Source organism: Anolis carolinensis, chromosome 2, assembly GCF_035594765.1.
Source record: "Anolis carolinensis isolate JA03-04 chromosome 2, rAnoCar3.1.pri, whole genome shotgun sequence".
NCBI lineage: Eukaryota > Metazoa > Chordata > Lepidosauria > Squamata > Dactyloidae > Anolis > Anolis carolinensis.
Window position 1 is genome coordinate 294981775 of NC_085842.1, and position 11021 is coordinate 294992795.

The 11021-nt window shown below is 39.3% G+C and overlaps 1 protein-coding gene and 1 long non-coding RNA gene across 9 annotated transcripts in view; both read left to right on the forward strand.

The window, feature by feature from the left end:
* Positions 1–11021, forward strand: part of pde4d (phosphodiesterase 4D) — an 830388-nt gene that overhangs the window by 389394 nt on the left and 429973 nt on the right. The gene's annotated exons all lie outside the window — the stretch shown is intronic.
* LOC134297154 (uncharacterized) overlaps positions 1–11021 on the forward strand; it is a 54565-nt gene that overhangs the window by 21438 nt on the left and 22106 nt on the right. The window contains exon 1 of the long non-coding RNA XR_010003927.1: positions 1–7215. This exon is cut by the window's left edge and continues 21438 nt beyond it. This is a non-coding gene — a long non-coding RNA (uncharacterized LOC134297154). The remainder of the gene's footprint in view (positions 7216–11021) is intronic.

Here is an 11021-nt window from a genome sequence, read left to right on the forward strand (position 1 = left end):
ATTTACAAAGCAATAAATTTCCTTCGTTATTTATTACATTTGCACCTAAACCTATAATAAATGAAATGAAATTCTGGAGTATAGAAAGTCATCTTTTGTCTTGTTTGTTTAAGTTTTAAATATTCTAGAACAAAATCTTGAAAAATACGTTCTATTGCATAGAACTCATTAATGTCTCCATGCTCTGTTCTTGAAATTTTAATGAATGCTCTTTTCTCTTTTAAAACAGTACTTTTTATTTAGCTGTCAAGGAATAATGGAATGATGAATAGAATTTTTGATGAGTGTAACACCAAATTATTTATTTAACATGTGGAACAGTGACTCATAAGTCTCATGCAAAATTGCACCAAAATATAGCTTTTGTTTTGATCTAAAACTTTCACGCATATCTGGTAGAAAATGGAGGTTATAAATGACTTGGAGAGAAAGAATAAAAATGAAAAGTTTTGTCCCCAGAGAGAGCCTTTCCTGAGGAAATAAAATATTTGACCCATCAATTCAAAACATTAGGAAGATCAGAATGGAATCCTAAGGGCCATTTACTTTAACCTTTTCTGTTGCTCCATGATAAAGTGGCCATCTCTCACATTCTAAGCACATTGTTTGTTGAATTTCATATATTTTCTTGTATCCCCATGTACTATGGCAACCTATTACTTGTGCCCTATTTTACAAATAATTCTCTATTTATAGGCATTTTAAGTTGGAAGGGAGGGACTGTCCAGTCCAAGCACATCTATACTGTCTACTTAATGTGGATTGAAGGCATTTCGAAAATGTGATGTTTAAATGACACAGTGCAAATACATGCAGGAATACACATTGGAGGCCTTAAACTGGAATAAGCAAAATAAACTGGAATAAGCTACTCCAAAATAGGCCCTGTAATGGACACCTTTGTGTGTAGATGTTAACCACATCACACGGTGAAACTAATGGAGGGACAGGCACTTCAGTGATCCACACATGGCAGGGGAGTTAGAAAAAAAAACCCAAACACTTTATGGCCATGAAGTCTTAGATAGTGAGGCCTCTGCCACCTTACTTGGTCAGTGTAAGGCATAGATGCAGCCTTAGTTAAAGCTATAGAGCAGGGGTGTCTACTCATTTTCATAGAGGACCATATCAGCCTTATGGTTGCCTTCAAAGGGAAGTTGAAGCCATGAACAGATAATTCATGGGTACAGAGGGCCAACTATAATTTTTTAAAATAGTGGTCAGTACTCTTTAGTTTTTACCCAGTGTGGGTCCCCAGATGTTACTGAATGATAACTCTCATCATTTTTTTAATATCTGCTATGCGGACTGGGGATAATGGGAGATTTGATGATGCCTTCTTAAATTTAGAGAGTATGACTTGCCCGAGTCCACTCAGTGGGTTTCCATGGCCAAGCAGCAGTTCAAACATAGGTCCCTCAGAGTCCTAGTTCAGCAGTGAAATAACACCATGCTGGCTCTTTAGACATTTTTTTACTGTTCTGAAGTAATTCTGAAGAATTAAAAGGAAATGATGTATAAGGGGCATAGCTCTTAAATTCATCGTAATAACATTTGGAAATTGCACTGTAGGATAATGTTTGGTAACTCGCCTTTACCTGTAGTGCTTGACAAAGGTGGCTTACCTCTGTCAATTCACCAAGGTTGAAATAATAAAGTAAAATGTCAGTTTCAAGCAAAACTGAGAGTGTTTAAGTCTTTTGGACATGATCTATAATTTCTTGCTTATTTTGCTGGAGTTTATTCAGTGAAACACAGGATAATAATATGGGTGGGCGGAAGGAGTCCCACTTGCATTTCCTGCCACCCTCGTTTTCATTTGTGCCAGTTGCTACTTGTTCATAATCACTGGCCTTGTTGAACACTGTTGCTGGGATACAGACTATTCTATTTTGAATTTGCTGAATCCTTCCATATGACAAGTGGTTGAAGATGACTTTCATGTCCTAGGTTTATGAATCAATAATTCCACATTTTTCTTCCAGGCATTATATATATTCTTTCCTCCTTAATGCAGACAAAGTTGTTCATTTTAAAGTGCATGTACTAAATCAAAATCTTAGGCCTACCTGGGACAGACCTGTAGAATCAAAATACTTATATGTCATCATGCCAAGTTTCTCCTAGTTCATGCAGACAACACTAGGGATATAACCTTAATGCACTTCATTTTTGAAGGCCTAATTTTCTGTTTGTATGTAGCTTTTGAAGAGTATTTGTAGCTCAGGACATATTCAACGCAGAATAAATCCTTAACTATGAAAATTCTCCTCCATTCAGAATACCCTTTATCATGGCTTACTACTACTCTGGAAACACGTTTTTCTACCATGTTTGTTTTAAAATGCACTTTCCCAAGACACAATTCATTTTTTCTTTCTTCTGATTTTTAAAAACATTCTCTCTATCCCTAGACAACATTTAACTGCAGTAATAGATTTGAGCAGATATTCATTTGCACTGTGCTGAAGCCACAAGCAGAAATCAATTTTCCTTTGACATCAGCAAGATTTTTCTCCCTTCCAAACCTTGTTAGAAACAAGATTCTGGAAGACTTAATAAAACAAATATTGTAAGCACAAACTTGTATTTTGAAGTTATTCCTATTTCACAAAATAATCTTCTGACTGATAAACCCATTTCACAAACTGCTGGATTTATATAATTGTGCTGGTGTGGCTACCATTGTATTGAAAGAGACATTGTCCCTCGGCCACCACCAATGGGATTATATCCTATTTAATCCCAGTTCCTCCTGGGATTCAGTCCCCACCCCACCCCAAACTCTGCACTTTCCCTGGGAGTGGAGGTGGCCACATGTCCTCCTGGGTTAACCAGAGGTTGACCCAGGATGGCATTCAGCCCCCCATTTCCCCCTAAACGTATGTCCAGAACTCCTGGCATATCAGAATGATGCGCCGGAAGGCTGGGAGGAGGGATTTCTGAAAAACTGGGATCACTGTATGGATTGATCGCCAGCAATCCTGGGAGTCAATCCCCACAGGGCCCACACCTGGAAAGATCCAGACTTTACATTAAGATCTGGATCTTTCTAGGTATCTAATTAATCCAGAGTAAACTGGGAAATCCCAGTTTACCCTGGATTAATTCGGGTTTACCAGAGGCATTATTTGGATGGCTCAGGTAAACCTGAGACAGTTCCCAGGTTAAAAGCCTGTCTGGAAGATCCCCGAGTTCAAAGTGTAAAAATAGTTTGCACTCAACTGACCAGGGGGAGAAGTGAGGAAAGCTTTGCCCTTCCAGTAGGCTCAAGCAAAAGTAAACTGCTGTAACTTTTCAAAGCTTGTGTGTCTTTCTTTAATAGTAACTGTTGGCAGATTGACCACATGGTGATGTTTCTTGGCCACACGTCTCAGATTTTATCTGTGAAATGTTGGAAAGTAGGCAAAGGCTGCCTGCTGCCAGCTGTCCTGCCTCCAGTCTGTCCTTTGCCTTTTCACACTGTCTGCTATAGTGAAAGAAAAGAGCCAGCCTGTGTGCTGAGCATAAACTGCACTGATGCCATTTGACTTTCCTTTTCTGCTGCTCTGGAAAAATGAAAGCTTAGAGGCCTCTTTGTACTCCTTGCCCTTAGGTGCCAAGATATGACCACTTCTTCCTTTTGGTTGCTGTGATCACCAACAATTGTCCCCACTGTTTCGTAATCATGCTATGCAATTTTCCCCACTGAAAGGCAAATCTGTATGCATAGAAATGTTCCTTTCTTGGCAGCTTTTGGTGTCATAAAAACCTGCAAATTCTTATTTAATTCCTTCTTACTGTATGTTTACTGTTTTGAATTGGGAGAGATGCTTATGAGATTGTGGGATAGCTTGGCTTGCTTTAAGCATTATATTTCTTTACTTGAGCAGGTTGTGCTGGTTGCTTCTCTACTTCAGGAGGCAAAATTGCTTGGACTGGCACTGAAGTACAGGGATGTTTAATTTTTGGTGGCTACTGACAAGTGAATGCAATATTTTGCAGCTGCCGCGTGGAACAGCTGAAAACATGTTTTAAGTGGCTTCTATTAGGTTTTGCTACATGAACACGAGCTGTAAAAATCTTGTGAGCAATATAATTATTCTGTATTGTTATAATGCAGATATGCTCACTGCTGAATGTGTGATTTAAGATTATAAAGGCAGGTATTAGTTTGCCTAACTGCATATAGAAATACAAATGAACTTTGTGGCTCATTTTATCTATACATTCCTTTGCAAGTGTGCTAAGTGTTAAGCATTAGAATTATTACATTTACTAAAGAAATTTGGAGTGTTCTTTTTGTGTTTAGGATTTTTAACAAAACAGTGTTATTGACCTATGATTTGCTATTGAAGCCATGTTGACCTATGGTTTGCTATTGAAGTCATGAAATGTATGGCAGATAACAAAACAAACTGTGGATTGTTTTCCCAATTTTGATTTATCCCCATCCATACTTTTTGTCTGCTTCTGATTCATGGTGGATATTTGTGGGAAAAGCCAGTTCTGAGTTTGTGAATACAACAACCTATAATTTAAACAAGTCAGAGTTTATAATCCAGAAAAAACACATGATTTCAGATTATTATTCGTGGCTGGGTTAAGAAACCATAGGTTGGTTCATTCACCTGAATAACCCAGGATTTCAGCAAACTATGCCATGGCTTATTGCAACTTGTAAATAACCTCATTTTTCTTTAAAAATGTTGAAGACAACAACTTTGCTTTTCATTTCATGGATAATAATAAAATAATAAAACTTCATTTACATACCACCCTATCTCCACAAAGAGACTCAATAGGGATAAATAAATATAATTTTCTGCCATCACTACAGAATGCTGAATATTTTCATCATAAGCAACATCTAACCATGTATTGAAAATATCTCACATGGAACAAAAAGGCAGGATGTGATAATTTCGCTCTAATTGAATTAAGATGCACGCACAACAAAATGCTTTAGGTGTATATGAAGTAAATTGCACTGCCCTTGAACTGCTGTATCTAGCATAATTTAAAATTTCACCAGCATATGGCAGACTTTTTATTAGCATCACCTATTCATGTGTTAAATAGGTTTTTTGAGAAGAAAAGTGTTAATTGGAACTATAACAGGTTTTGAACCATATTAGAAAACCGGAAAGGAAAAGGAATGGCGCAAACAGATGCTGGCGCAGGAGACAGCTTACAACATATAATTAAACGTGTGAATCAAATATGGCCATGGAAAATGTCATATTTCTGTTTTACCATTAATTGGAAAGGAAATGGCTGGGGGTGTGGGGAGCAAAATCAAGTTAGATTCATTCAGCCAGTCTGAAATTATTACTGTATTCAACAGAAATGGACAGAAACTTCAGAAATACATACATTTTTTCCATATTCCACTGACTTTGATGCTATTAAAGTATGTGACAGGGAATCAAAATAGCACACTATGGTTGCTAAGTACTGTAGGGCTACTAGAGTCAACTGGGTAGTTAATTGGATATTTTTGTATGAGTTAGCCTCAAGGCTGGAACCTGTTATATATTTCTTTTCTGAAATGCACATTTATGATAGTTATATAAAACGCAATATATGAGTTTCATTTTTGTGTATGTGACATTGCTGAACACCTGTCAAGAGGTCTGCGAGTTGAAACAGCTGTGCCTATGGTGTAGCAATGAGATGTTCTTTATTTACCAGAGAAGGTCTACAAAGGGGGTAAAACCTCAAGTAGAGATATATCCATGCACACTCTCCAGAGATTGTTGGGTTACAATTTCCATCAGCTCGTATCTGCATAACCAAAAGAGATGGGTGATGGGAACTGCAGTCAGACATCTGGAAAGCTACCCGTTTCCAATTCCTGCATTACAATATCTCACACTGTGCCATATTATAGAACATGTAGCAAATAATTAAAGAATGTAATGCCTAATTTTCTATAATTATAGTTCTATAGCACTGATTTTGTTCAGCTGCGCCTTTATTACTGTATATGTCTATATGCTTATTTAAATCTGTGAACCAGGCATTAGGAAAAAAGAGAAAGAAAACCATGGAAATATCTGCTCATTTGCTCATGTTCTTCCTGCTAAAATCATTATTATATGGTTTTAAAACCTTTTTCCAATATGGGAGCAAAAAGCTTGGTCTGGAGCATATTCCATACAACTATGGTTCACAGATAATAGGAAATGCCGTCCCCTCCCTTTTTAAAAACTACTTATAATGAGAACAGATAATTTTAGGCATGCTCTGGACAGCTGCTATTGGAGCACAAATGAAAATAACATCTTAGTTTTGTGGTTGCTATGAAGAACTATAGTGTTTATTTGGCTGCTAAAATGGAAAAATGACGGCAGGCTAAAGGTGGAATTGCTACAAACAGCTGACAAGGCCCAGCTAAAGTTCAGGCAACTGTGCTTATAGCAAGATGAAAAAGGATGTATGGAATCTTGTTGAAATTGCAGTAACAATTAACTTGAATTTACCATAGGGCCTTTATAATGGGATATTTTGCCTTAGCATACTGATTCAAAAATGCCTCCCTTTCCAGTATAGACCATAAATTTTATTAATATTTCCCCTTCTAACTAAGGCTGTAACTCAAGAACCTCTAGGTAGTGCTGGATTTCCGCTACTAGCATCCATGGCCATTAGCTATGCTAGCAAGGTCTGACAGGTAATAGCATTCAACAATGTGTAGAAGACCACAACTTCCTCAGCAAAGCTGAGATCTATGCACATTTCCCTGGGAGCAACCCACTGAATTCAGTAAGGCTTATTACTTGTTAGACATGCATACATTGCTAATGTAAACCATAATACTAATATGGCCTAAACGGAGAAACAAAATTATTTTTATTTGTTTTTCTATGAATATATTTCTGTCCCACTCTATATCAGAAGATCACAGGATGGCATGTTAGTAAAAATAATATCACTAAGTTAAAATGATAAAAAATAATCTAAACACACAAAAACACATTCAACACATCAAGTAATTAAGACAGGTTTAAAAGGCTTTTTTCGGTTCAGGAGCAACTTGAGAAACTGCAAGTTGCTTCTGATGTGAAAGAACCGGCCATCTGCAAAGATATTGCCCAGGGGATGCCTGGGTGTTTTTGATGTTTTTACCATCCTTGTGGGAGGCTTCTCTCATGTCCCTGCAGGGAGCTGGAGCTGATAGAGGGAGCTCATCCACGCTCTCCCCGGGTTGGATTCGAACCTGGCAAACTTCAGGTCAGTGTCCTGCTCACTTCAAAGGATCAGTCTGAACGCAGATTAAAGATAACTGCTCTCAAATCCAATCTTTATTGAAGAACACATGACTTTGGAAAAGTCAAGAATGACTCAATGTTTACATACAACTATTTTTATAACTTTTGATGCTACGTAACACCACACGTAAATATCATCATCAAGTCCCACCTCCAATATCACATTACTACCATTTTCACACACTAAACCAATTATAATTGTTTATACTTTCGGTCCCAAGTTCCCAGGCGTATTCTATCTTCTTCTGCCAGGTGCTTCTGGGATTGTTTATGTTATGACTCCCAGTTACAGGGCTGAATTACCAAAGCCCTGTAACTGGGTTCCATGACATGGTGCCCTCCTTTTCTTCGTCCTCCTCTTCGGTTCTTCCTTCATCACAAACCTGAAACAAAACAATAATTCTATGTGTCCATTTTGTCCAAAGTACCCATATATTTTTTCAGTAAGCTACGATGGAATACAGGGTGTATTTTCCCTAAACTTTTTGGCAATGCCAACTGGAAAGTCACTTCGTTGATAACACCCTGTATTCTAAATGGTCCAATATATTTAGGGCCTAATTTTTTCGAAGGTAGCCCCAGTTTGATGTTTTGGGTACTTAACCACACTAAATCTCCTTTCTCCAATTTATCACCTTCCACCCTCTTTCTATCTGCGAACACTTTATACTTTTTATGTGCTTCCTTTAAGGATGCAGTCACTTGACTCCAGCATTCCATCATTTGTGTTTTCCATTTCCCCGCCTCTGTTCCCTCATTCTCTGTCCATCTTGGCAGCTGGGGCAGAGGCTGTATTTCATACCCGTAAACTACTTCAAAGGGGGTTTTATTTGTTGCTGAATGTATAGTCGAATTAAAAGCTAGTTCTGCAAAAGCCAACCACCGAGACCAGTCATTTTGTCTCATGTTAGAGTACATTCGAAGGAACTGCCCAAGTGTCTGCTGAGTACGTTCTACCGCCCCATTTGTCATGGGGTGAAAAGCAGAACTTAAACTCCTTTCTGCTCCTAGCATTTCCAAGAATTTTTCCCAAAATTTTGCTGTGAATTGTACTCCTCTGTCACTGACTACTCTACTGGGACATCCATGCAGTTTGTAAATGTGGTTTATGTACAATTCAGCTAGTTTCTCGGCTGATGGTAGTTTTGGCAGTGCTATAAAGTGGGCCTGTTTAGAAAACAGGTCTAATACTGTCCAAATATAACGATGTCCTTTGCTAACCGGTAGTTCCCCCACAAAGTCCATAGCTACACATTCCCAAGGTCTGGTAGGTTCTGCTACTGTTTGTAATAATCCCATTGGTTTCCCTCCTCTCGATTTATTTCTGGCACAATCATCACATTGAACCACATGGTTCTTTATGTCCTTCCTCATCCCTGGCCACCAGCAATGTTTTGCTATTGCTTTTGTTGTTTTTGTAATTCCTGTATGACCAGCACTCTGGTTATTGTGAAAACGATGCAAAATCTTGATCCTTAATGTTGCTGGGATATACAGTTTCTTGTTCACAAACCAAAATCCCCCCTTCTGCTCCCCCTGTTCCGCATTGGATGCGATCCATTGGTCTCCTTCATAAGACTGTTTCAGTTCGTTTCCCCAATTATCTTCCCCGCCGAGTTCAACCATAGCAGTGTTCTCTTTTTGGGTTTGTGCTCTTGTCCTGACAGCTAAGCCCCATTGTTTATCAGAGAATATTGTTCCCTCTTTTGCTGTGGTTATTCCTTCGTGTTGAGGCATGCGTGAAAGGGCATCTGCCAAGACATTCTGCTTCCCTTGAAAGAACTTTAATTGGAAATCGAACCTGCTGAAGTATTGTGCCCATCTAATCTGTTTGGGGGACAGTTTTCGAGGAGACTTTAAATACTGGAGGTTCTTATGGTCAGACCAAATTTCAAATGGGATTCCGCTTCCTTCGAGAAAGTGCCGCCAGCATTCTAAGGCCTTTAATATGGCTAGTGCCTCTTTTTCCCATATCGGCCAACATTTTTCAGTTTCGCTGAACTTCCGGGACAAATATCCACAGGGTTTTAAGTTCCCATTTTGATCTTTTTGCAATAGTACTGCTCCGTATGCACAGTCTGAGGCATCGCAATGGATTATGAAAGGACTCCTGATATCGGGGTGTTTTAGGATGGGTCCTTCTGTGAAGCATTCTTTTAGGGTTTCGAATGCCTTTTGGCATTCTGGCGTCCAACTTAGTCTGGCGCCAGGAGCTTTTACTTTTGCTGTCTCCCCTTTCCCTTTTGTTTTTAAAAGTTCAGTAAGGGGTGCGGTTATTTGCGCGAAGCCTTTTATGAAGGGTCTGTAAAAATTTGCAAACCCCAGGAATGATTGCAATTGCCTCCTTGTTTGAGGCACTCCCCATTCTTTCACATCTGATACTTTAGCTGGATCCATAGCTAACCCTTCTGGAGATATCCGATACCCCAGAAAGTCAATTTGAGTTTTATTAAATTCACATTTGGACAGTTTTGCGTACAGCTTTGCTTCCCTTAGTCTCTGCAAAACTTCCCGGACCAATTTTACGTGTTTTTCCTTATCTTCACTCACGATCAAGATATCATCAAGGAATATGAATACCCCTCTGTACAACAATGGGTGTAGTATTTCATTTATAAGCTGCATAAAGCAACCGCCTCCGTTTTTTAAACCGAAAGGCAAAATTTTATATTCAAAATGGCCGAATGCGCAGGAAAATGCAGTTTTCCAAGTATCCTCCGGTTTTATTCTTAATTTATGATACGCTTCAATTAAATCAAGTTTAGTAAATATGCTCCCTTTCTTCAATACGGTAATTAAATCCTTTACTAAGGGCATAGGGTATTTATTGTCCTTAGTAATTGCGTTTAAATTTCGATAATCAATGCACAATCGTAGGGAGTTGTCTTTCTTCCTCCTAAATAACACTGGGGCCCCGAGAGGAGAGTTGGATGGCTTAATGAAGCCTCGCGCCAGGTTTTTATCAATATATTTCCTCAATTCCTCCTTCTCCTGCACAGACATGGGATACACTTTTGGTTTTGGTAAGTCTGCTCCTGGGGTTATTTCAATTTCTACTTCTATATTCCTTTTGGGAGGCAATTTACTGGCCTCTTTCTGATTGAAAACATCCACAAAGTCTCTGTATTCAGGTGGCAATAGCTGTGGGTTTATCTCACCTGCTTCATCTTCCTCGTCCTCCTCTTCTGCAATTTTGCTTATCTCCCATTGCGTCTGCTGTTCTTTGAATGCTAAGCTCTTTCCTCTCCAATCTACTTCAGGATTTGCCTGTTCGAGCCATGGTTTCCCTAATATTACGTGGTATGTGGCAATAGGGGCTATTACAAAGGATATTCTTCCTTCCCATTTGCCTATTTTACATGGGACCTCCCGTATTTCCTTTGTAGATACTTCCCCAGCAGCGACTGATCCGTCTAGCTGCGAAAATGCAATTGGGGAGTCAAGCACCATCTGCTGGCATTTCAGCGCTCCTGCTAATTCCGGAGTTATAATATTTCTAGAACAACCACAATCCACAAATGCCTTGCAGGTGGCCTGATTCTCTAGTCCCGAGAGGCAGATTGGCACTACTATCATGCGTTTGTCCCGACTCACCAATTTTTCTGAAGATTCTGGGGCCTGCACCTCCTCTTCCGCGCGCCTCCCGGTTGCTGGCTTGGGCTTTGGGGGTTTTGGCGGCTCCCCCTTCCGGGCCCAGCATTCTGCTGCTCGATGGCCCGTCTTCCCACATACAAAGCATTCCGGTTTAGGTTTGTTGTAGTCTCCTCT